Raw genomic sequence first — 27639 nt, 5'->3', positions numbered from 1 at the left:
ATTGGAGAATTTGAACCGTGTGCTTTGAGAGGCAGCAGATGAGAAGAGGCAGGTGTGGTGGTGGTGGGGGGGCGCTAAAAGAATGGAGGTCAGCCTAAGGCAGGTGGATAGAGGCGGTCCTCCCGTGGGAGCCCCGGAAGGCTGCGTTTGGAAGAGAAGTTAACGATGAGCGTGAGATAAAAATAGCCTTGATCCACGCTGCTGCCAGAGGTCACTGACATGGTGCCACTGATAGGCTGCGGTCTGCGGTGGGGAAAGCTATTTAGATGCCGATGAATACAGTTTTATAACAGACTCAGACGAGACACTGACAGGAAGAGAGCAACCTGGCGCTGGGAGGGCGGCCTTGGAGTCTCCGCTCATTGTCAGGGTCAGAAGTTGGCCCTGTGTTTGCTCTTCACGATGAAAGAAAACCGCGGGAGAGCGCTGAGCGGCGGCGAACTGCATTCAGCCAGTGGGCACGAAAATGAGTTTTAGCTGCTCTGTGCAAAAACCCTAGGTGTGTGGACAGAAGGGAGCCGACCAGAAGGTTACAACAGGTCAGGAATAAATAACCACCAGGCGGAGGATCCCAGATTCAGTCCTTCCTTTTGTTGAGTGAGGAGCGAGCGCCAGGCAATCGCGTTCACAAAGGCTTTGGAAAGAAGCGGTTCCACCGTCCCCGCTCGGCTCCAGCCCCGGGTAACTATGCGGGGCCCCGAGGGGTGGTGGAAGCCGGAAACCCGAGGGGAGGGGTGTGGAGGGGGTCACTCTCCCCGGGAGGCCTGGAAGCCGGGACCCCAGAATAAGTCGGGGGCGGGCCGCGGCGCGGCGGGCAGGCAGATCCCACCCCTTCCTGAAGGAAGCGCCCTCCTCGCCGCGACTGCCGCCGCCGCCGCCGCTGCCGCCGCCGCAGGTCACGGCCCCGCCAGGCGACCGCGGCCCCGCCGCACCGGAGCAGGTAGGCGCGGCGCCCCCTCCTCCGCGCGGGGCCGCCGGGCAGCCAGGGGGCATGGGGTTCGGCTCCGCGCCCAGGCCGGAGGCGGAGAACAGGGGACGGCGGGAGCCGCAGCGGGGCTCGGGCGGCGGGGTCCTCCCGGCCGCGGAGCCCTGCTCGGGGGCGGCCCCCGCCCCGGAGCGCCCCGGGCGCGGCGCCGCCTCCCGAGCCCCCGCGGGTGCACTCCCGGAGCGAGGCGCGGTGGCTGGCGGCGTTCCGGAGTCCCCGCCGCCGCCGCAGTGCCGTCAGCCGAGCCCCTGCGCCTCCCGCCCGCTGCGGTTCGGATCCCGTCGTTTGACAGGTGTCCCCCACGCCCCACGCCGCCCCATCCGATACCCAGGCCTTTTGTTGTCGGGGGACTCGGAAACAACCCCAAGTTTGGCCTCCCGGTCTCCCTGCCGTTCGCCGTTCACTTTCCCGTTAGCCGAGGCAGGCTGGCGGGGGCAGCAGGGGAGCCGGGAGGGAGGCACTAACTTGCCTTGCCCTGTGCGCAGCCCTCCGCTCTAAATGAACAATCTCGCTTTCCTCTCCTGGGTGCGCACTTGGGAAGAAATGGGATTTTCGGTTTCTCCGGCGAGATGCCGGTGAGTGGGCGACCGACCGAGGCTGTTTGACCATCCATTGCAATAAAAGAGTGATTAGCTTTGGGTTCTGAAGAGAGCCCTTGTCGAGTGATTTTCTCCTCCTTAAACGAATCAAATGGAGAACGAGAGGGTTTTTCCCATTCTAGATTCATATTCCTTTTCTCTCTACTCACCCCTCTCCTCCGTCCACCCCTACCTCCACAGCACTTTATTATATCCCAAACACTTGCCTGATTTTTTTGGTCAGGTTTATTCCGGTCAGACCGTCTTTCACGGCTGAGCCAAGGACTGTTGACTACAAATGTGAGAACACAGCCCAGTTGGGATGGAAACCCCTCTCCTGGAGTGAACCCGGTCCCACTTCCTGTGGGAGACCAGGAGAGGTCCTGTTAGGCAACCAAATATACTAATAACATGGGTTTTTTAAAAAGTTCTTGGATCTATTACAATAACACAGCCTAAACAGTAATATTAGTTTCTGCTTCTTCATTTCTCTGCTTGAATCAAAGGCAGATTTTTAATAATTCAGGGTTGTAACTCCATTCTGGGCTGCAGTTCATCAAAAAGATAGACAAATGTGGATGTATAAACTCCATGGTAACAGTTAATAAGTTGACCTACTTAAAGTTTTCAAGGAAAAATTGTTAGGTTCATATGTGTGGTATTTGGAGATCATAGACTTTTACATTCTCAGTTCTCGTGCATTAAATAATCCCAAACTTTTTCTTCTGTGCGTCCCAGACACACCATGTTTCTACGATTAACTATAGCTACCATCTCTTAATGAGCTAGAAATGTGAGTTTAATCTTCAAGGCATAAGCATAAGAATTTTAATGGTGTCTTTTATTTATACAGTATTTAATAAATATTTTGCAAGCTCTCCAAGTTGGAAGTTCAAAAACTGGACATGGTAAATAAAAGGATAAAGAAGTTTTGCTAACAATAATGACAGTTGGTAGATGTTATGACGTTGAACAAACATATTAGAGTGTTTGGGAAACGCATGTTTATTATAATCTGCCATTAGCTGAAGGAAATTTGTTTGTATTATTTAAATTGACCTTAAAGTGTCCTTATAGCAATTACTTAACTCATGTATTTCTCATCAAATGCCTTTTACAAGTTGCTTGCTCTCGGGGAGATAGTTTACTCTGTGGAGTAATTTTTTCTTTTTTTTTTTTGCATGAACATAGTAATGCCTTATGTTTAGGCTTTGTTCTAGAAATACCACAATCATGGTTACTATGACCTTGCAGGGTTTTCTTGTACTCACTTTATCTGCTTTGTGGTCATCAAGAGTGACAGCACTTGACTTTACACTCCTGTGTGTCCTCCTGCTTTGTTTCCCCTGTGACCTAGACACACCTCTGCAGTACAGTGGCCAGATTAGCAGGGCAGCCTGGAGTCATGAAGAACGAAAAGCTAGCTGGCCCCTGCAATCCTAGCCATTTGGTTTCAACGTAATCCAGCCACTTGGGATCAGTTCAGTAAACAATTAAGCAAGACAGACGCTGACAAGATAATGTATTACCTCTCAATCTTCCCCTTCACAAGAAGAATCTACAGCATTCAGAATCCGCACTATAACAGTGATTAGGTGCTGTGAGGCTCAAATGATATATATGCGAAATTTCTCAAAATGTGATACAAAGACCAAATGTTACAGAATCTGAGTCTAAGTTCATGAAAAAGCTAGGAAAAGACCCAGGTGTGTAATATATATTTTCTTTATCCTAAGGGCAACAACAGATGTGCATCCCTACTTATTTTAACTGTGAACTTTTATTCCTGGAGCCGATGGTGCCATATATCTTTATGTTGTTTTTTTCATAATTTGCTCTAAGCACTAGCTCATAAATTAGTGGAACTTAAACAAGTTATTATTATCACCAAATATCATTTCCTAGCATGTCTGGATTTTGAAAGATAACTTCTGGCAATGGAAAGTCTTAATGTAAAGAGATTTTACACTGGCCAACTGCAATGATATTTTGAAATAATAATGAAATCTTTGGCAGTAGCCTTCAAATTCAACCCAGCGGTATTCTAAGTCAAACCAGCTCTGCTAGGTAGCACTTGGAACTCTTAGATGTAGGGAGAAAGGAACAATTTTCTTTTTAGCATCTGTGAATGGCCTTTCTCTAGATTAGCGCTGTCCAATGAAACTTCACACAGTGATGGAAATGTTCTATAATCTGCACAACATGGTAGCCACGAGCCACATGTGGCTCTTGAATCCTTGAAATATGTCTAACATAATTGAAGAACTGAATTTGAAATTTTATTTAATTTTAATTAATTTAAATAGCCACATGGGGCTAGTGGCTACCATACTGGCCTGTGCAGCTTTAAATTCTCTCCACCCATTTCCTGCAGAGATAGTACTTAATGGCAATTATCCTTAATTAGAAGAAAGTGGAGATTGGCATTGATAGAACTAGGAATTAAGATTTCACTTTGTAACCCTGTTGTTATGAAAAAATGGTTGCAATTACTCTGAAGAAGGTGTGTTATGCTGAAGTTCAACTCTATTCTAAAAATAGTTTCCCTTTTTAATTTCCATATGTCTGCTAGCCACAAAAATAAGCATCACCCAGAGTTGTTTAGATGCTTGGCCCCATGTGTCTGTGTTCTTGAACTTGTTTTATTATTTGCTCTTTTGCACATTATAGAATCATTCATTCTTAGAGTCAGTTTCTGCACTTTTCAGTATTTCAAAGGGAGGGAGATTTAGAGGGGCAGGAAGTTGATGATGAGGTACAAGCAGCCCCCCTACCTCTCCTGCACTCACAGAGACCCTATGAAAAGTCTGACAAGTGAGTGCCCCTCAAGGAGTGGCTGAAGCCTCTGCCTTCCTTGGGCCCTTCTTGTCTGGTTTCTTTCCCTTAGCCTTCAACCCAGACCCTCCCACCTAGCCCAGCCCCTATGGATGAACAAATCCACTTAAAAAATAACCTACCTTTATTTTAGTAAAACTATTAGAATGGGATTTTATTTAACATCTACTATGTTGTTTCAATTTTTTAGTCAAGTTGGCTTTCATTAAAGCCATCATTTTAACCATTGAGAGGGACACATTTTTTTTTTAACATCTTTATTGGAGTATACTTGCTTTACAATGGTGTGTTAGTTTCTGCTTTATAACAAAGTGAATCAGCTATACATATACATATATCCCCATATCTCCTCCCTCTTGGGTCTATCTCCCACTCTCCCTATCCCACCCCTCTAGGTGGTCAAAAAGCACTGAGCTCATCTCCCTGTGCTATGCGGCTGCTTCCCACTAGCTATCTGTTTTACATCTGGTAGTATATGTAAGTCCATGCCACTCTCTCACTTCGTCCCAGCTTACCCTTCCCCCTCCCCGTGTCCTCAAGTCCATTCTCTGCGTCTGCGTCTTTATTCCTGTCCTGCCCCTAGGTTCTTCATAACCTTTTTTTTTTTTTTTTAGATTCCATATATATGTGTTAACATATGGTATTTGTTTTTCTCTTTCTGACTTACTTCACTCTGTATGACAGACTCTAACTCCATCCACCTCACTACAAATAACTCAATTTCGTTTCTTTTTATGGCTGGGTAATATTCCATTGTATATATGTGCCACATCTTCTTTATCCATTCATCGGTCGATGGACACTTAGGTTGCTTCCATGTCCTGGCTATTGTAAATAGAGCTGCAATGAACATTGTGATACATGACTCTTATTGAATTATGGTTTTCTCAGGGTATATGTCCAGTAGTGGGATTGCTGGGTGATATGGTAGCTCTATAGTTTTTTAAGGAACCTCCATAGTGTTCTCCATAGTGGCTGTATCAATTTGCATTCCCACCAACAGTGCAAGAGGGTTCCCTTTTCTCCACACCCTCTCCAGCATTTATTGTTTGTAGATTTTTTGATGATGGCCATTCTGACTGGTGTGAGGTGATACCTCACTGTAGTTTTGATTTGCATTTCTCTAATGATTAGTGATGTTGAGCATTCTTTCATGTGTTTGTTGGCTATCTGTATATCTTCTTTGGAGGAATGTCTATTTAGGTCTTCTGCCCATTTTTGGATTGGGTTGTTTGTTTTTTTGATATTGAGCTGCATGAGCTGCTTGTAAGAGGGCACATTTTTAATTAGACTTTTTCTCAAGACACTGTCTCTCATATTTCTTGGGTGAGTGACCCTCCTTCACCTACGTATCCCAGCCTAGGTACCTGGGCTACCTCTCCCCAGGCCAGAGCTCGCGGTCCTGGGCGTTCATCTTCTCCGGGAAGGAGTCTCCCTAAATCAGTTATTTGGAAATTTGTCAAAGGTGTTTGTGCACACTAAAATATAAATTAAATTGACCCCCAAATTGTCTCTGCCCTTAAGGTGTTAACACTATAGGGTAACATTTCCCAAATTAGTGTCCATTCCACGAGGGGATGGAGATGCTTGAGTAAATTTAGGAACCATTCCGTTTAACCACCCCCCCCCCGCCTTCTTTTTGAGATTTACGATGCACTATAGCATAGTAAAGTCTCTAAGATGAGATACGTGTACTTATTTCGCTTTTTTATTGTTAATGTTTTTCAAAAAATTTTTCATACAACACTTATAATATTTTTCAAAGCATGTGTCCTGAGTTATGAAATCAATTTAACAGGTTAGCATCAGCATTTTTTTTAATGAGATGGGATATATAATAGAATAGGAGTTATCACTGTGAATCCCTCTTAGTGAGGGTTACTAGTGTTTGATGAAACGTTTGGTTCCCCCACGCATGCAAGTGCAAGGCCACGAGGCAGTGGCGAGTGGTGGTCAAGAGCACTGCAGAAACAGGACCCCTGGGTTCCAATTCTAACTCTCCATATACAATAAGCACTATATAAACTTGGTCATTATTCATTTTTTTATTATATAAATGTGTGTGTATACTGGATCATGATGTAAAATACTGCCTCTGCAACTAGGCTTGAGAATCACTTTGGGAAGCACCGATCTAAGACAGGACTCCATGCTAAATGCTGAACCTGGGCCGTCTGCTGACCGAGCCCACAAGTTCAACAATTTCAGCTCCCATATTGCAATGCAATAGTGATACATAGATGGACATCTGCAGACCCGTGAGACTCAAACATTGTACAGCATTGCAGAAGTGTGGAAATGAGCTGATGACAGTTGTTTTCTGTGTAAGATGAGGCCTGATGAGTGAGAGGGGAGTCATTGCACATTTAGGCTGGAAGAGACCTCACTGCTGCCTGCCTGTGGCCTCTGAAGGTTAATGCCCTTGGACAGGCAGCCTGGGGCCCAAAGAAACCCAAATGTCCCAGAGGCTAAGAGCTCAGTCTTCCTTCCCTCCTGACCACTTCCTAACTTCTGCATACTGGTTTGTAGCAAATAGTCACAAAAGTCTAAATAGATATGTCCGTCCCATAAATCCCCCACTTTTTACTTCATTCTAAATTATTTGTTTTTCAAAATCACTTTCTGCCTGTTAGTGCTTCATGATCTATTTTCAATATGATAAGTGGAAAACAATGTTGCTTCAAGAATTTCATATAAAAGGAGATGTCTTAAAATTGAGGCTGGGAGTCTCCCTGCCCCGACCCAGTGCAATCTGGAAAGTAAAACTAATTTCATTTTGGAAGTAGAGTTCAGTTTTTCTTAAAGGTCAAACTAAATATGAGCAACCACTTGTCCATAGACTTTGTCAGTTAGAATAAAAAAGGCAACAGCTTGTCATCATGGTTACAGAGGCTGTGTCTAACATACTAAAAATTCGTACGATATGCAGATTTTGCTCAAGGCTTCAGAATCATCCATATCCGAGGACAGTGATACAGACTCTATCTGTGGAATGCAAAGGAGTGAGATGAAGTGTCTTTGACAAAACATTGAAAGTCATGTAATACTTTTAGGCTAATGTAGACAAAGCTTAAGAAGTAAAAAAAAAGAAGAAGAAGTAATTGTGGTTAACTATGGCAGTAGTGGAAATTAGCCTGTAGTTTAAATGGTGTTATTTAACAATGAAGTAATTATAATGAATTATAATGGTTTTCAACTGAATGTAAACATAAATGTCTCCAAAAATAGCATAGCCTTATTATTCATCAAATATTTCATTTATTAACAAAGTAGATATCTTCCTGGTTTTTTTTATACTTATGATGACTTAGCTGCCAAAGAAATATTTTAAATGGTAATAATTGGAAGTTTTAAAGCATAAATTAAAATTGACTGTACATAGCTAAAATAGGTGGTGTATTTTTTTAACTGGGCTGGTTAATAAAATAGTCTTCAAATTATTTTTTATTCTATTGATTCGTGAGTGAAAAGGTGTTAATTAAGAGATATTGATACCATTGTAAAGCAATCCAAATAGAAATATAATTTTTTACTTAACTTGGAGTGTTTGTGAATTATAATTAGAATTCTGTAATGTAATTGTCCTGGAGTTTCAATGGGAATATATCTCCTGGAATTTCTAAGTTCTACTTTTCACTAAAACTTAAAGTGTATTTACATAGAAACACTAGTAACTAAAATATATCTCCATGCAGTAGCAGGAATATTAACTTACGGGTGACAGTTTTTCTTCCTTGTGGTATTATGTTCCTGTGTAGCCTAGACTTCAAAAGCATGTCGTTTTGAAAAATTTGCCAGTCTTGTCAATGACAACACAGTGTTTACAAGAACCATATTTATCTCCCTGTAATTTTAGCAGCTAATAGAACTGTTCTTGAGAAAGCTATCTTTTCTATGACATTTTGATTGGCGTTTTTCCATTTTAATTTGAGCTTAAATGTGACATGAAAATTGATTATATGAAAAAGAGTGGGTTGCCATTTGTATAACAAAATTTTGATTGTATAAATAAGAAAAATCTTAAGTAAACAACCTAACGTACCACCTAAAAGAATTAGAAAAAGAAGAATAAACAAAATTTTGATTGTATATGTATGCATGTAAAAATAAAGACAAAAATTTTTCAGTAACTGATTTGGGGGAAGGATACCGTTGTGGTCAAATAGTGGCACATCGTGTTTTTTTTAAGATCAGGCCACTGACCCAAGTGAGTGTTCACTTACAGAGCCATAAATTTGGCAATTCAGAAATGGTATTCTTTATTAGCTATTGGGCAATATTTGTGAAATCCCTAGAATGGTCCCTGGCCCAGAGTAACATTTTTTTCACTGTTACTTCCCCCTTATTCATAACATAGGTTTTAACTCATGTCATCACATGGAAAATTAAAGAGGGTTGTTTTGGATAACTGCTCCCCTACTGAGCATCTACGAGCTAGAAAAAGCCTTTGGAAGTCACATTATTTCTTAGAGTCTTGGCATGACCACAGTCATCACAGAGAGATGATGTGTGGACTCCATTCTACTTTTAGTCCATGAATATTTTACATTAGTTCTTGACATACTGTTTTTCCAGGCTGACTTAACAGGACTCCGATATAGAACCTAGGCTCGCTTCAGTTTCATATAGCTCCTGGTTTGCTTGCTTGTTGCCTATTTACCTTGTTTTTCCAATTAAATCATTGGTTTTTTTGTGTGTAGAAATTACTATGCCATTTTTTTTTTTTTTTTTGGTATCCCACTGGACTATCTGAGAACAGGAGTTAGCAAACTATTTTGAAAATAAAGTTTTATTGGAACACAGCCATGCCCACTGGTTATGTATTACCTGTGACTGTTTCTGCACTCCCACCGCAGAGCTGAGTAGCAATTCAAACAGAATCCATGTGGCCCATAAAGCTGAAAATCTCTACTCTTTGGCCCTTTATAGAAAAAGCTTGTCAACCCCTGTTCATTTGATACTCTTCCTGTGGAATTCTTGAAGAAAATGTGAAAAAAAAATGGTCTATTACAAATTATATATGGCTAATTGCTTTCTGTAGGGACAAATTTCATACCTGAATGACTAAATGAATGACAACTCTCTTCTCTCTTCCTATTTCACTGTCCATTGGCTATGAAAGAAGGTGGTATCAGCCTAGGCTTAGGTGTCATGTAGACCTGGATCACTAGCTGTGTAACCTTAAATAAGTTACTTAATCCTCTTTAAGTCATTGTTTCCTCATGTACAAAATGGGGATAAGTATGGCACCTACTGTTGGGAGACAGTTCTCCATGCGCCTCATGCATTTCAACAGGTTTTTCAAAGAGAGGCACTGACTGCCCTTTCAGTCTAAACTGTCTTTTTAAGGATGTTTGTGTAGTAAATGGTCTTGGATGATAGACATAGTGTTGCCCTCAGAAGCCGAGAGCAGGCATGCTTATATCCAATATAATAGATTTAAGTTCTTGCAGCTGAGTTCCTCTCCAGTAATGCTACTCACTGCATGTGCAGGTGTTACATAGCCCTCTTTTGATGCCCTACAGGAACTGGAGTTGGGGAACTAGTGCAAGGAAATGCTGATACTCTGGCTACTGCTGTTGCTGTGATAAAGTCCTTTGTCTCCGACCCAGAAGTCTTGCGTCTTCTGCCAGCAGCCAGGAAACTGTGGTAGGCTAACTTGTGCAAGTAAAATCTCAGCCCTTTCATAGTTCTTGGACAACTATTTTATGGAGTTACTATGAGAATTGAATAAGGCAGTGAATATAAAACATTTAACACAATGCCTGGCATATAGTAAGTGCCCAATAAATGTTAGCTATTAATTATTATCTAGCTGGCTATTAACTCTACAGTGTGAAATTGAGTCTCAGTTTTGTGTGGGCAACTTCTATCTTAAGGTAGTGGTTTTTCAAGCTATAGGCCACCAGAGCTATGAGAACAGTTAAGTAGGTTTATATTTCTTTAATGAAACAGAAAATAGAATATAATAGAACTATAAAATATCCAAGTGCAAAACATGTAGTAAGGATAAATATTGATGTGTAAAACTTGTAATTTCTGTTATATACGTGTATATCTGTATACAAGGTTGTGATAGAAAATATATTTTTTACTGTCACACACAGTCAAAAAAGTCGGGAAGCCACTGCTGCCCTAATACATAGATGGGACTTTTCAGAAAAACTTTTGTTCATGATAGCATAGAATTCCTTTCTTTGTTCTTTTTCCCGAAAAGGGGTAAAGAGTCACCACCAGTCATCTGAGAAAAAATGACCAGAGATTCAGTGTGTTCACCTTCTGCATACCATGAGGCTCATTTTGCCCATGATTAGCAGAAAATGAATATAAGCACCCAGATTATTTTCAGAAGAAAAGGATATTTTTATATTAGCAGTGTCCAGCAGAACTTTCTATGGTGATGGAAATGTTCTATCTCTGAACTGTTCAGTACAGCGGCCACTAGCTACTGAGCACTTGAATGTGCAGCTGGGGAACTGGACTTTTAATTAAAACAATTTCAAATTTGGATCAGTTTAAGTTTAAATAGCCACGTGTGGTTATTGGACAGCGTGGCTTTTGCTTGAACACCCAGCTATGGTTTTCTCACAGCTAACTGCATGATTTGGCTTTTATTAAGTCCTAAGGGATAGCACCCTCCCCTTGGGTTGTTCAAACAACCGCTGACCTTTGCCCATGGAGGGCTTGGGCAGACATTGGGGTAAAGAAGTGCTTAATGAGCTGTTACCTTGGACAGCGCCACAAGTCAGGGGAAAATGGCAAAGAGCCAGAGGGCAGAGGTTCTCAACCCTAGCTATGCAATAGAATCATCTGAAAATCTGTAAAAATCCAGGCTGCACCCCAGATCAGTTAACTCAGACATTTTCACAAAGCTCACCGGGTATTCTATCATATTCTGTCAGCTGGGCAGCATCGCAGGTGGGCAAGGCAACCCATGCACTTTGATGATGCACTACCAGAGTATCACAGGCATGCCCAGGATCAGCTGCACAGGGGAATGGGCACGTGAAAGACAGTGGACCCCTCTCATTTAAACAGAAAGACTCCAATTTACCTTTGGTTTTGGAAGCTGAGCTTTTTTCCCACCTGATTGCTGTGGCAACAGCGGCCCCCTTGTTCAGTGGTGCCAAAGTACAAATTCGTGTATGGCAGGGTTGAGCTTCAAAGAAGGAAAAGTACAGGCTTTTATTGACCAACTCACACGTCCAGTGTTTTCCATTTGTATATTCGGCACACGTGTATGGAGTCCCTACTGGGTGTTGGAGATACACTGTTCTTGCTCAGTCCAGTTGGGGAGACCAACATGTAAACAGTCATCATACAGTAGGGTGTAAGCATAGTAATAGAAGAATCATAGGGTACCTTGAGAGCACTGCAGAGGAGACACTGGGGGGGCTTCCCAGAGGAGGTGACACCCAAGCTGAGTCTTGGAGAATCGGAAGGAGTAGTCACGGGAAGAGGGGGAAATGAAAAAAAAGAGCAGATACAGCTTGGGAGGAGGCCCTGACCGACATTTTCCATCCCTTCAGGACTGACCACTGTAAGATATCTGCCTCCTGGCGAAGACCCTCCCTGCCGTTTTAGCAAACCTCATGGGATATCCTTATCTTAACTGGCCTTTATCATTTATTCATTCACTCACTCATGCATTCATTCAACAAGTGTGATTTATTGAGTCATTGCTATGTGCAGACATGATGTAGGTGCTGGTGATACAGCAGTGAACAAACAGACAACATTCCTGCCCTCAGGGAGCTTTATATTCTAGTGGAGAAGACCGACCAAAAATATACAGGGAAATAGTATAGTGTATGGCTAATGTGCTAGGGAGGAAAATAAGTTACGGTAAGGAATTTGGAGATACTGGAAAATGTACTCTGTGAACCAGAAGTCTCATTGTGTCCCTCTGCAAACTTAGTAGCAGTTCCTGACACTTTTCTAAGACTGGACTTGGGTTCCGCAGTCATTTTCCCTCCTTTGTTCAAGCCTGGCCATCCACCTATGTCCATAACCCCATGTCCTTCTGCCTCCTGTAGGACCATAACTTGTGCCGACACGACTTCCCATACCCACCTCCCCACCCACATGTGTCATATCTTGTATTTTCACTCCCTCTTAGCGTTTTCACTTCCAGTCCTCTGTTGATTTTCCCCCACTCTTTTCCTCTTCACCCCAGGGGATCCATGGTTAATAAAGTTCTCGACCTTTTGGCTGATTGCTCTGTCACCCTCCTCTATGGGTCACTGCATGAAAAGGCTTGTCATCCTCAACTTTGAGGCTAAATGTGGTAAACCACCTCTCACCCTTTCTCATCACTACTCTCCATCCAGCTCCCAGTCACTTTCGTTTGTTTCTTGAAGAACTGAAGACCTGGTCTTCCCGTACCTCCCTCTCCTGACTCTTGTCATCATAACCCTTGGTCAGATCATCTAGGTGGCATCCTAGATGATCTGACCATGAATCTGGCCTCAAAATCATTAGATACCTTCTCAGTGAGTTCTCTGGCACTAAACCACAGCTACTCACTCTCAACCCTCCACCCAGACCCTCGTCCAGCTGGTACCTTTTCACCTCAGAAATTTTAACCTCAGTGTCTTATTCTCTGAACATAGCTATGTATCCTTCCAACTCTTTCATACCCTACTTCTCTACCACTTTATCTTCATTAAGATGTCATCTCTTGACTTCTTCAATTTCCCAAAGTCTTCTTTACACATGCAAATCTATTCATACCCATCTTCATTTCCTTTCCTCAGAGGATGTGGTATCCATTTTCCCCCGTGTTTCAGGTTAGCCCATTACTTGAACCCCGAATGCCATCTCCTCATGCCTTCTTTGGAACCTTTGCTCTATTAATATCCCTCTCTCTTCTGTGGTCTTGCATCTCTCTCTGCTCTTTACTGGCTCCATGCCATCAGCCAAGTGTCACTGGCTCCTTCCTATCAGCCAAGTGTTTGCAGGTTTCTTCCATCCTAAAAAGTAATTCTCCTGGGTTAAATAAATTAAGGTAGATCTCTGCAATAGAATACTATGCAGTTATCTGAAATATTGATGGCGGAGTATGTATCTCGCATGGAAAGGTGATCACAAAAATAAGTGGAAAAAGTATTAAAATAGCTTTATCAAGTGAATTTCTTTTTTATATTTTATTTACCTATATATTTTATTTTAAGTGTGGTTAAAAAAAAACACACATAACATAAAATTTACCATCTTAGCTATTTTTAAGTATACAGTTCAGGGGTGTTAAGTATATTCACATTGTTGTACAGCCAATCTCCAAAATCTCATCATCTTACAAAACTGAAACTCTGTACCCATTAAACAATAGCTCCCTGTTTCCCCCTCCTCCCCCAGCACTTGGCCACTGCCATTGACTTATGTCTCTATGAATTTGGCTACTCTAGGTACGTCATATAAGTGGACTCATACAGTATTTGTCTTTTTATGATTGGCTTATTTCACTTAGCACAATGTCCTGATGGTTTATCCATGTTGTAGCATGTCAGAATTTTCTCTTTAAGGCTAAATAATATTCCACTGTGGGTATATATCACATTTTAAATGATTTCATTTTTGAAGAAAAATATATTTGTTAGTATAGGTACGTATATATAATATATAAACACACATACATATATATAAAAGATTGTACATGAAATTGTTAACAGTGGTTATCTCTAAACTGTGGGATTTTGAATACTTTTCATCTTCTTTTTCCTGATGTGTACCTTCTACAGTATTTGCAATGAGCACACTTCCCTGGTGTAAATGCGAAACAAGGAACCAGACATTCAGCGGCACTGCATCAGCTACAGTGTAGTCATCCCTGTGCCAGGCACCTGCCCTCCCCCTCAGCCCATCACTCACCACTCACTGCCTTACCCACTGTGCTCTGAGCACCACAAAACTCTGGTTCCTGCACCCACAGGGGTTGGATGCCTTTGTTGCTTGCCCCGCGCATGCCACCACAGCCACATGGGAAGCCTCCACGTCCCTGAAGACTCAGCCCAGGGTCATTTCCTCCTTGCTTGCCCTCCCCCTGCCCTCCGTGCTGGGTTACCTTCCTCCCTTCAAAGCTCCCTAATCCCTGTACCAATCTGGTGCTGCGCTTGTTTCCTGATTGTCTGTGAGCTGCCTGGGGGCAGGGGACTATGTAGTCATCCTTGTATTTGCAGCCCTTAGCGCAGAGCCTGGGTAACAAAGCTGGGCAGCTTGGGGAGCCACTGGTTGTTCAGAGGGGCTGGCTCACTGGATGCTCAGAAATGAGGCTGGAAGAGGAAGTGGAAGACCTCCCCCAAGGCCCTTCATTCCACTACACCCTGCTGCCCCTTGCGTGAGCAGTGTGAAGATGTGAAAATACTTTACATTTTACTAAAAATAAATAAGGTATTAAAATTATTTAAAGCACTACGTTTCTATCTTAATGATACTGGTGAACTCTGGCCCCTATCCTTGGTCACATGGGCCATGCCTGGTCTCCTGTTGTGTTGGGCTCATAACACACATTTGGTAAATACCTGTTAACTTCCTTAATGACCCTAGTAGCTCCCTGTGATCAAACCTCTCTTCCGTAAATTTAGCTACTTTGACAGGCTGGGCTAGGGGTTATTTAGGGGCATGGGAGGCCTTTATTGTCACCCTCCAAGTCATGTGATAGTGACTAGCTACCTACACTACATGTATGGTTGATCCCAATCAGGACCCTTTTGAGAAATAAAAAAGAAGCAAAAAGATCTACTACTGGCATGGCTTGAGTGCTGTGTTTAAGCATCCTGTGGGTAAAAGCAACTAATGAATCCTTGCTGCACTTGATGTTGCCAGTTAAGCCTGGACCAAGAGGGGCTTAAAGTCATATGGTGAGTAATACTAGTTCACTCTGAAAGCTGTAATGGGCCAAGTGTGGTAAAACAAGTTTTGCAGGCCAGTACAGTTAGGTAGTTTGGGACAATTCTCTTACATATAAAAAAAGGATTCTAGGCCTCCTTTAGGGAGCATTAAAAGAGCAGAAGGAAAAATGAAAAATAGTTTTAATTACTGTGGAACTGAATCATTTGGGGTCATCTTCAACATCTCAGACCACAAGGATTTATCTTGGTTTTCCTTGAGAACAGTAGCCCAATGTAAGTGATTCACCCAAAGTATCTGAAATATTTTTAGCAAAAATTATTGATGACAGGACGTTTAATGTTTGGAATGATAGGTTTTTCAGCTGTTGAAATGATATGTAGTTTATTGGCATAGGTGGTCTGTGCTGTTTGCATCAGAATCACAATAGCTTAGTTTAATGTTTCCCACTTACCGAGATCAGACTCCTTTTGTAGAAGTTTGGTTAGACTAGATAGTCCTGGTTATGATATTGTTGTTTTGTTTTCTTTCTTTCTTTTTTTTTTTAATATTCATTTATTTATTTGGTTGCCCTGGGTCTTAGTTGCAGCAGGCAGGCTCCTTAGTTGCGGCTCGCAGACTCCTTAGTTGTGGCATGCGAACTCTTAGTTGCAGCATGCACGTGGGATCTAGTTCCCTGACCAGGGATCGAACCTGGGCCCCCTGCATTGGGAGTGCGGAGTCTTAACCACTGCGCCACCAGGGAGGTCCCTGTTTTGTTTTCTTTTGTTTTTCCCAGTAGGCCAGAAAAGGAAGTAGCAACATTACTCAGAATAAGTATTAGACTTGGAGATGTAAATGTCAGCATTTAAGCCCTGGCCTGACCACCCTCTAGCTGGCTGTGTGCTTGAATAAGTTATTTAATTTATGGAAGCCTAGAGTTTCTGTTGTTCATCAGTAAAATGTGGGTTTGTCTGTCTTGCTCACTAGACTGTAAGCTTCTTCAGAGTAGGGGTGGTGTGGCTCATCCATCATTGGAAACTTGATACATGGGATGTGGCCTGGCAGGTTAGAACTCTATAAATATTTGTCAGGTAAAGCAGATTCATCTTACTTACTTTATAGGTTGTTTGAAAGAGCAGGTAGGATGAGCAGCAGTAGAGTATAGTGCTCAGAGCTCAGCCCCTGGGTCCCAATCCTGGCTCCAGCAAGTGACGGTGGGTGAGTAACTATTCTCTGGGCATCTGTGAAAGTGGATGGTGGTACCTACCTCCTAGGGTTGTATTAGATGTGCCTATGCACAGTAATTGCTATATACATACCAGCTTTTTTTTTTTTTTTAATTCTGCTGCCTTCAGTAACATCGTCTGGGTTTTTTTTTACTTTATTTTTTATTTTTATTTTTTAAATTTATTTATTTATTTATTTATTTATGGCTGTGTTGGGTCTTAGTTTCTGTGCGAGGGCTTTCTCTAGTTGCGGCAAGAGGGGGCCACTCTTCATCGCGGTGCGCGGGCCTCTCACTATCGCGGCCTCTCTTGTTGCGGAGCACAGGCTCCAGACGCGCAGGCTCAGTAGTTGTGGCTCACGGGCCTAGTTGCTCCGCGGCATGTGGGATCTTCCCAGACCAGGGCTCGAACCCGTGTCCCCTGCATTAGCAGGTAGATTCTCAACCACTGCGCCACCAGGGAAGCCCCATACCAGCTATTGATGTAACGTGTGAATGGGTTTTAAAAAGTGCTATTCACATCAAGATAGTACTTTTCAATGATGTCTTACCAAGTGTTGGACACACTGTGAAATACTTCCAGTACTGGGTCTTTTCTTATCTTAACTAGTGGTAATTCAGTTCCGTTTCACATTTTCTAAAGCCCTCTTACAGTGTCTTTCACCTGGGCCCTTTTAGTGACACCCATGACCACCTGAATGCAAAGTATAAGTTCAGGGAAGGCCTGACCTTGGCTGCCCTGGCCTGGCACTGCTGCCTGCTCTCTTTTTCCACTGTTTGCTATGTAGAAATAACTCTGGTCAATTCCCAGGCAGTAAAGATTGTTAAGATTATGCTAAATAATTCTGACTTCATATGTGCAGACACTGTAGTAGTTTCCACTCCGGTTTCCCTGCCTCCTGCCTCTTGGCCACTAGAGCCTCATGTGCTCAGTGCTGTCTGCCTCATCTTGCTGTTATTTCACTCTCGTAAGGTCTCCCCAGCCCAGGAACCCTCTTGAGATAGTATCTTATTATAGGACCAAATCCAAGCTACCGGTGTTGCCTTTCAAGGCCATGCATAATCTGAGCCCTTTTAAAAAAAAATTTATTTATTTTATTTTTTTATTTTTGGCTGTGTTGGGTCTTCGTTGCTGTGCACGGGCTTTCTCTAGTTGAGGCGAGCGGGGGCTACTCTTCGCTGTGGTGCACGGGCTTATTGCTGTGGCTTCTCTTGTTGCGGAGCATGGGCCCTAGGTGCGTGGGCTCAGTAGTTGTGGCTCGCGGGCTCTAGAGCGCAGACTCAGTAGTTGTGGCGCACGGGCTTAGTTGCTCCGCGGCATGTGGGCTCTTCCCGGACCAGGGCTCAAACCCGTGTCCCCTGCATTGGCAGGCAGATTCTTAACCACTGCACCACCAGGGAGGTCCCCTCTGAGCCCATTTTATCTGTCCATGTTTTACTTCCAATTCCTCTCTAATGTAGACTTTTACTGCCCACTCACTGGGGTGTAGTCTTGTCTTTCTTTCATTTTCATGATTCCCCACACTGAAATCACCTCCCTGCCCATTCTATTTATTTACATTTGCCCATGGATTTAAGGCCCCCCTTTTTCATAAACCCTATCTCTTCCTGAACATTAATTGGGTTCTCCTGTATTTTTACATTTGGTTATATTTAATATAGAGCTTTCTTAGGTGCCATTTTGAAAATTAGTATCTTCTCATTAATGACTCAGATGTTAACTTGATAGTATTAAAATTATTATAAGCTTACCAGTCACACATTCAGGAAAATTGTACTAGTTTCTTAGTAGTGTAAGTTTTAAAAAATTTAACTTTTTCCTCTTGGCAGCTGTAATTACACTGCACTGCCTATAAATAAAGCCCTGGAGTCCAGACCATATGCAGTAAAACAAAATAATATAGTTGAGCAAGGCAGGGCTACTATTCCTAGTATGGGACTCATAAGTCTCTATTTCTTGACTTTTATAACACATGAGACTTTGGCTGTTTCCATATATCAACATTTCTTCACTATTAAACCATGGATAGGCGATAGAATTAAGAGCCAGAACCCTGATATCATTTAAGTACACAGTAAGAATTCAATAACTGTTGTGGACAGATTAGTTTGTGGTTTATTTTTGGCTCCTCAGTGATTTAGTCTGATTTGTACATGTCAATTCACTTTTCTGTACTAATTTAGTAGATCCTCTAAAATATTACAATTTTATTAAACTTAAGATATAATGGACTTCCCTGGTGGTGCAGTGGTTAAGAATCCACGTGCCAATGCAGGGGACACGGGTTCGAGCCCTGGTCTGGGAAGACCCCACATGCCGTGGAGCAAGTAAGCCCGTGCACCACAACTACTGAGCCTGCGCTCTAGAGCCTGCGAGCCACGGCTACTGAGCCCGTGTGCCACAACTACTGAAGCCCACGCACTTAGAGCCTGTGCTCCACAACAAGAGAAGCCACCGCAATGAGAAGCCCGCGCACCGCAACAAAGAGTAGCCCCCACTCGCTGCAACTAGAGAAAGCCTGCGTGCAGCAACGAAGACCCAATGCAGCCAAAAATAAATAAATAAATAATAAAATAAAAGATATAATGAAATAAAATTTTATTGCTAGAGTACAAACATACTACATATGTCATGAGAATCAGCTTCATCTTCCTACCTTTCTTCCTCCCTCTCTTCCTTCTTTTTCTTCTTTTCTTTCACATCAATGGGCATCTGAAATGCAGAGAGCATTGGGCTAGAAGGAGCTGTGTGAACAAGTGGATGAGTAAAACATTGCCTTCTCCCACTAAGAAGTCACAGCCTAACACTGGAGACACATGTGAATAACTATGGTCTAACGATAATATGAGATTGAATTAAATAAGCATAAATAATTGCATACTCATACTGGGTAAATACAGAGAAAGAAGGCGAAGCTTAGAAAGTACAATGTATAAACATTGTAAATCACACTTACTAAGTTTCCAGTATGAGCTAAGCTCTGTGCTAGGTCATAATTATGTTACTATATCCTCACAACAAATATTTGAGGTAGGTATTTTAATCTACTTTTCAGAAATAAATAAATGGGAGCACACTGTGAAAGAGGCAGAGCTGTGATTCAAATCTAGCCCACTATTTTACTATACCAGCCTGTCTTTATGCCAGTATAAAAATAAAGTTTAATATGTAAATAAGAAGGTTTTGATGGGTACTTCAAAATAACCACAAAGCTTTGCAGAGGTTGGCATTTCCCCAGAGGAAGTTAGCCAGGACAAAAGGGAATAAAGTACATAACATATGATGCACAAGGGAAAAAAAAAACCATTTAAAGAAAATACCCTTCAGTTTTGAAGCCTCCCAAGTAATGAATGGTAATCTCTTCTTTATTAGTTTGACCACTAAAAGAACAGGTAGAGATATTGAATGATTATTTTGTGAATCTTCAAATAAAACTAACTTTCTTTAGGGTTATTACGTAGATTGCAAAGGGGACTTAGGCACAATTTTTATATGTAGTTAGGTATTACAGCAGTTATTCCAGATGAACGTTAAAAACACTGTCAAATTCCAAATTAATCCCCTTGAGTTTTTTCTGTTGAATTCTTTGATATCTCTAAATTAATTTGGCGAGAGTGGCTTTCTTCACAGCATTCTAATTAACCCTCTAGGAGCATTTATTCAGGTTTTTTTTGTGTCTCTCAGAGTTTCGTGGGTTTTTTCATGTACATTTTTCATTACAGATAGTCCTAGATATTTCATGGGTTTTGTTGCTATTGTAAATCTATTATGTTTCTATTTTTTTCCTGTATAATTAAAAACTGTTTGAATTTTCATCTTTTATCCAACCCTTTATATGAACACTCATTAATTCCAATAATATTTTAATCATCTCTGGTCTTACTGTTGCAGATAATAATTCCATTTCTGTATTTCTTATAACTAGACCCCTTATTTCTGTTTCTTTTTTATTGACTTGGTAAAACCTGCCCGAACAGTGTTAATAGTTGTTAAAAAAAAAAAAATTCAACTGAGTAAAATTTAAAGATCTTACTGGCTTTATTTAACGACTCGTGAATCGGGCAGCGTCCCGTCTAGCAGATAGAAAGGAGTTCCGAGAAGCTGTAGAAAATGGAAGACTTTTATAGGCAGAAGGAGGCGGGGCAAGGAATTTATTCTAGCAAAGAGTGGATTTTTTTCAGGCAGTATCCCCTTCCTTTAGGGGAAGACAGGGGTCTCTCAAGCAGATTACCTCATTAGTGCTGACCAAGTAATTTCAGACCGACTGGTTACATCCTGGGAGAGGCTAAAACAGCAGTTAGGTTAGGTATTAACTCTTGGTTTGGTGATATGGGCTTAGTACAAGTGACTCCATTTGGGGACTGTTGTCTCATTTAACATAATCATGGTAATCTATTCATTCATCTTAGTTTCGTTAAATCAGAAAGCTCTCTTTTTACACCAAAAAAATGATATTGGCTGTTGGTAATAATGAAAGATACTTATTATAAAACCCTTCTATTCCTAGTTTCCCAGATATTTTGCAAGGAATGAGCACTGAATTTGGTCAAATGCCTTTTCAACATCCTCGTAGGGTTTCTTTTATTTGATTTATTATTGCGTTATCTTCATAATAATAATTATATATTTCCTGGGATAAACTCTCCTATGCCATGGTTTATTTTTCTTTTAGTATACTGTTGACTTTATGTGCTGTTTTCTATTTAGGACTTTTTATTCATGTTATTCATCAGCATTATTCATACTCGTAAGTATGCATATTATATACAGTTGCATTTGGGGATCACATTGTACATATGCTTTTGTATCCTGAATTTTATACTTGTATACCATAGCATTTTCCAATGGCATTAGAAATTCTTCAAAACATATTTCAATGGCTGTACAATATATTATGGGTTATTTTAACTTCCTTAATCTTCCTGTTTTTTTATTTGCTTTAAGTTTTTCTAATTTTTTACTGCTATAAATAATGCAGGGATGAACATCTTTACATATAAAAGTTTGTTCATATTGCTGATTGTTTCTGTAGTGTATTAGTTTCCAAGGGCTACCACAACAGATTATACAAACTTAGTAGCTTAACACAGCAGAAGTTTATTCTCTCATAGTTCTGGAGACCAGAAGTTCAAAACCAAGGTGTTGGCAGGGCCATGCTCCCTTTGAAGGCTCTATAGGGAGAGGGAGAATGATTCCTTGCTTCTTCCATCTTCTGGTGGCTCCTGGCATTCCTTGGATTGTGGCAACATCACTCCAATCTCTGCCTGTCTTCACATGGCCTTCTTCTCTATGTGTGGTCTCTCTGTGTCCTCTCCTTTTCTTATAAGGACACCAGTCATTGAATTTAGGGCCTACCTTAAACCCGTGATTATTTGTTTTAAGATACTTTGTTAATTATATCTGCATAGGCCCTGTTTTCAAATATGGTTACGTTCACAGGTAACGAGGGGTCGGACTTGGACATATCTTACTTGAGAGGGACAATATTTAACCCACTACACTTTCTGTGAGTAGAAATACAAAGGCAAAGGATAGGAACCTTCTTAGCCTCTTGATACTTATTACCAAATTGTTTTCCGAAATGTGTAAAAGGCCCTGGTTCATCAGCCGTGTAAAGAGCACTCGTTTATCTACATCTTCACCTGCATTAAGTATTTTTTTTAAACAAATGTTTACTGAGCTCTCACTTTGTGCCCACATTGTTTATCTAAAAATCGCCATGTGCGTCTTTTTTTTTTTTGGCCACTTCACATCATGTGGGATCTAGTTCCCCAACCAGGGATTGAACCCACACCCCCCTGCATTGGAAGTGCGGAGTCTTAACCATTGGACCGCCAGAGAAGTCCCTAAGTATTACCATTTAAAAAAAAAAACACTTTGTCTTTTGGATAGAGTAAAAATGGAAACTGATTTTTAAAATTTCATTTCATCAGTTGCTCGTAAAGTTGACAAAATTCTGTGTACTTAATATGAACATTTGTTTTTCTGTAAAATCTTTATTCATGTCTTTTGCCCATTTTTCTTTTGATGCATTCGTTGTTTTCTTATTGATACAGTCATTATATATGAAGAATATTATCCCTTTGTTGTATTGCTTATAAATGTTTTCCCAGTTTGTCATTTACCTTTTAATTTTACAGAAGTTTAGCCTTATGTGGTCAAGGATATCAATATTTTCTTTGTGGTTTCTTCCTTTGTTTCTAAACTTCAGAAAATGCTTCCCTATCCAGACATTAGCTGAATATTAGCTAATGTTTAATTAATATTAGCTAAGATTTCTAGCCATGTTATAGTTTCAAGTTTTATATTTTACTCTTTATTTCACCTGGATTACGTGTATGATATGAGATAAGGATCTAAATAGATGGAGTTTTTCCCCCCATTTTAAAGTTGATTTTCCCAGCACATGTATTATATAATTTGTGTATTCCCCGTTAATTCCTTAAAAGCTGTGGTTCTCAGCCAGAGGTGATTTTTGCCTCCTAGGGACATTTGACAATGTTGGGAAACCTTTTTGGTTGTCATAGCAGGAATGGGAGTGCTACGGCCATCTAATGGGTGGAGGTAGGGATGATACTAAACCTCTTAGGATGCATAGGGCAGCCCCCTCACAACGAAGATTTATCCAGCTCAAAATGTCAGTGGTGCCACTGTTGAGAAACTTTAAAGTTTATCTTAGACTAGTAGACCTTCCGCATATTAGATATTCGATGTTGTCAAATACAACTATGCTGCTACTCACTCCAGAACCTACTACACAGAGTTGCCCATGTGAGAAATAGCTCAGTCTCAGGTTGGTACGTACCTACATTTCCTGGGGCCTTCCTTTTTTTTTTTTTTTTTTCCAACTCAGAGGCCCTTTCTGATTTTTTTACATGTTTTTACATATGGAACGCATCACCTGACTGGGAATTACATAGCCTCTCCCTGTTCTGATTTCCTGGCACCTCTGAGGTGTACTGTATTTTAAATTTTTAAAACTTCCTATTTTCCTGATGCCTCAACATCCCCACAAACAGGCTGTGGACACCCTGCCCAGATGACCCTGTCAGTGTGATAGGCTGGTCCTGCCACAAGTTCCCCTCTGGACCTCCCCTGATTGTGATCTCATGACGGTCAAACATGCCAATGAAATCCCGTGGCACATTTTGCATGTGCACTTTCCCCTGACCCCGGTAAAGGCACTGCCCCGGGCCCCTCACTTTCTCTGCTCCCACCTGCTTGGTTGAGCCGCTCCCAGGCGCTCCTCCCATGTGGTCCCCTGCGCGTCCCGCAGCGCCTCCCTCTTCTAGGGCCTGTGCATATAGTCAAGCTCTTTCACTTTCATACCCCTCTCCCCGGTGTTATTTCCGTGTCTGCTTCAGACCGATCATCCATAAACAAAAACCGCCCCGAGCAACATTTTAAGTAACATAATTACTCCTTGCAACACAATTGGCGAGGAGGATGGGATGATCTAAGTCACGGACTGCTCGTGGCTGGTGACTGGGCTGTGGCGCCTGGGCTTCAGCATTTGGGAGGCTCTGTGTCTTGGCGTTCAAGCGCGCTGCCTTGTGTCGCCCCTCCGAGTGCCGCCAAGACTCCCCACCCTAAAGGGCGGACCTTGCCTCAAGCCCAGTAGAACTTCCCAGGATCCCATTTCCCAGCCGTGAGCCTCGCAGGAGGGGTCAGGTCGTCCTGGGGCTGCCCGGACACAGAGCCGCTGGGCAGCTTGCCTGTCACTTCGCCTGCGGTCCCGGAGCTTGGACTAACTAGGGAAGAACCCCTGTCTGTGTCTTGGTTAAGGCACCGCAGAGTGGCGCCAAGCGCTGAGTGTTAGCGCCCAAAACGGAGGGGTCGGTGTGTCCCGGAGTACACCGGGCTCGTGACCCGGTCCACACCGCCCTTGTGACTTTGAGTGACACCGTGGAGGAGGAGTACTGCTCCCTTCCCATTCAGTGTCGGGAGATCCCCGCCTCTGAGTGTCGGCCGTGGGGTCCTGTAAGGGTCAGTGCTGCTGGGGTTGGCGACCCCTTGTCTGCTGCATCCCCCTTGTCTGCTGCATCCTCTTGTCTGCTGCATCCCCCTGTCTGCTGCATCCTCTTGTCTGCTGCATCCCCCTCATCTGCTGCATCCTCTTGTCTGCTGCATCCTCTTGTCTGCTGCATCCCTCTTGTCTGCTGCATCCCCCTTGTCTGCTGCATCCCCCTTGTCTGCTGCATTCTCTTGTCTGCTGCATCCCCCTCGTCTGCTGCATCCCCCTCGTCTGCTGCATCCTCTTGTCTGCTGCATCCCCCTGTCTGCTGCATCCTCTTGTCTGCTGCATCCCCCTCGTCTGCTGCATCCCCCTCCTCTGCTGCATCCCTCTCCTCTGCTGCATCCTCTTGTCTGCTGCATCCTCTTGTCTGCTGCATCCCCCTCATCTGCTGCATCCCCCTCGTCTGCTGCATCCCCCTCGTCTGCTGCATCCCCCTCGTCTGCTGCATCCCCCTCGCCTGCTGCATCCCCCTCGCCTGCTGCATCCCCCTCATCTGCTGCATCCCCCTCGCCTGCTGCATCCCCCTCGTCTGCTGCATCCCCCTCGTCTGCTGCATCCCTCTTGTCTGCTGCATCCCCCTTGTCTGCTGCATCCCTCTTGTCTGCTGCATCCCTCTTGCGAATCCCAAGCCCCTGGGTTATCAGGGATCCCATCTATGCAGATGGGTGGCTCAATTAAAAAAAAAAAAGATGAGGGGTGGTGAGGGGGAGGGGCACATTAATCCTGCTCCCCCAAAACACCTCCCCCAAAACACCTGAGGCAGTTTCTCGGTTTGCGTGAGGTGACAAATCTCCCGGTCAATTTTAGCGCTACTGACACACTAACAGTCTCCTTAGAATTAAATTGTCACAAAACAAAGAATTGAGAAGACAAAGTTGAGGCCCTGTTGATCTCCTACTTGGAGACCCCAGCCCCTCTAGAGGGAGGTTGAAGGGGACCCTCTAGAGAGGGAGTCTCCTGCCCCCTCCCTCACAGCAGCCGTCACTGGGGACCACCAGGAATTTGTCCAAAGAAAGGAAAAAAATTTAGCTGCCTAGAGATACAAAACACTCAAAAAGATTTTTAACAAAACAGAGAAAAAGAAGGGCTGGTGGGGGGCTGTCCCAGAGAGAGGCGTCTGCCTAGAGTTATGGTGGTCCTTCCTCTTCGCCCTTCCCTTTTATTAAAACTAAAGACCACTGCTTTCAGGTGGCTAAATGAATAAAGCCGTTGGGTAGAGAAACTGCCCCTTTTGGTGGCTACAAGCCCAAGGATAAAGAAAGGAAGGGAGGGAGGGAGGAAGGAAGGAAGGAACTGTAAACCTCATGAACCCAGCAAAGACCAGGTGTAGCAAACATAATCCTAGTCCTGGAATACTTGCTGATTAAACCAACAATGACAACAAAAAACCCTAAATAGAGGAAAAATTATAAATAACAGGTAATTAAATAAATTATATATGTATATGTGTATATATAACTAAGTTAAAACAAGGGTCCATATTTGATCCAATTGGAAATCCAAAATTTATGTACAATTTTTGTATACTGAAGAATATCTGTAACAAAAAGATGAAAAGGGTGCTGATTGGCATTTGTGCCTCGGCAGCCTAGAGGTTTAACATTTGCTAAAATGCACCAGCTGACAAAACTTCCTGAACCTAAGGATAATACCGGGGCTCAAATTAGAGTTATACCTGGGCATCCCAGTAAATTTAAACATTGTGCCACCTATAACCTTAAAAAGGTAACTAAATATCCATATAAAAGAGAGGAAAATATAGGTATATGCCACACTCTAACTATAACCTTTAACTGTAACCCATTGCACTTTAACTCAATTTAACTGTAATCCCTTGCCCTAAAATATTCCATATTAGCCGTAGATGCTCTAATATCATGAATAATAAATTAAAATCAATGTAAGTTTTGGGCACTTACAAATTGGCTTGATAAATGGAACCCTATGTATCCCAGTTAAAATAGTTAATATGGCCCAAAATAAATTAAGACCTTCAAAGATGAAAACTTATTGTATAAAACCCAATGAGTAAAGGAATGATTATCTCCCCTGCTTCTCTATTTGACAGCCCAATTTTGTCTGTTCTTAAATCTGAAGAATAACTAAGTGAAGGTGCCTTGTGATGGAGTACTACAACCTTGATGCTGTGGTCCCATCCATCAAGGCCCCAAAACCCAGTACCCAATGTTATTGAAATGACCGATTCTATTCAATTAATAACAAGTAAAAACTTTGCTCTTATAGATTGGCTAACATGTCCCATTCAGTGCCTATTTCAGCAGCCTTTCAGCTGCAGTTTGCCCCCACCTCCAAAGGGACACGATACACCTGTACCATGGGGTACCTCAGCTTTGCCATCACACACAGTCTTTGCAGACAAGATCTTGATTACCTTTGCCTTTCTCCAGGAGCACAGGTATGACAGTACATTGATAACAACTTCCTCCAAGGACATTCATAGGACACACATTAGTGTGTGTTAATAACTAAACATCATTTAGTCCTTTTTGGATTCTGGTGACAGCATGTTTCTCATTTATGAATTTTACTTACAAATTGAAATCTATAGGCACTCCTGTTAGTGTCTTCAAAAACTTCACTATAGAGGCTTTGGCAACCTCTTCTCATACCTCCTGGAGTCTCTGGACCACTTATAATAGCCACTGGTTGCCCCAGGGCTTCTGATGCAAGAAACTGCCCCTTGGTCTCGTGCTATACACCATTAAAACAAGTGACTGGCTACTTACTGAGCTCTCCTGGAAATAGAGGTTCTCACAGACCCTGAGCCTGTGACCCTCCATACCCAGGTGTCCCTTATGCTTTGGATCATGAAAATGACACCTCACAAGCTCAGCATGGCTACCAAGGCCTCCTTAAGACAAGATGGAGCCAAACCTGGACCCTCTGGTGTATTCCACCTGCAGGAGGGGGTGGCTTCCCTTGTCCTCAGTCCCTTGCAAGATGCCAAGGTGCTGGAGGAGGTCACCTGTCCCCCAGAACACTTGGCTACCTGGGGAGCATCTTTGGATTGACTGCGTGAAGAGTAGTGGGAGTTCCTGTACTGTGCAGACAGCACTGCTAACCGTCATGCGTGATGGAGCTCTGTGGAATGTTGCTACTTTGCATCCCTGAGCCACATTGTCCCCGGTAAAGGATGGGATCCCAGAA

General features: G+C 42.6%; 1 protein-coding gene across 3 annotated transcripts in view; it reads left to right on the top strand.

The window, feature by feature from the left end:
- The first annotated feature begins 601 nt into the window (after positions 1 to 601).
- The window catches only part of TMEM150C (transmembrane protein 150C), a 90516-nt gene continuing 63478 nt past the window's right edge, over positions 602 to 27639 (top strand). The window contains exons 1-2 of one of the 3 annotated variants that reach the window (XM_061191529.1): positions 870 to 940; positions 9924 to 10047. The gene's annotated coding sequence lies outside the window, so the exon portion shown is untranslated. Of the gene's footprint in view, positions 682 to 869; positions 941 to 9923; positions 10048 to 27639 lie in introns of those variants that run through there. The other 2 variants (XM_061191530.1, XM_061191528.1) reach the window with 2 other exon arrangements.

Source organism: Eubalaena glacialis, chromosome 5 (genome assembly GCF_028564815.1).
Source record: "Eubalaena glacialis isolate mEubGla1 chromosome 5, mEubGla1.1.hap2.+ XY, whole genome shotgun sequence".
Taxonomy (NCBI): Eukaryota; Metazoa; Chordata; class Mammalia; order Artiodactyla; family Balaenidae; genus Eubalaena; species Eubalaena glacialis.
The sequence above is the reverse complement of the archived record's forward strand: the minus strand, read 5'-3'. Positions and strand labels throughout refer to the sequence as shown.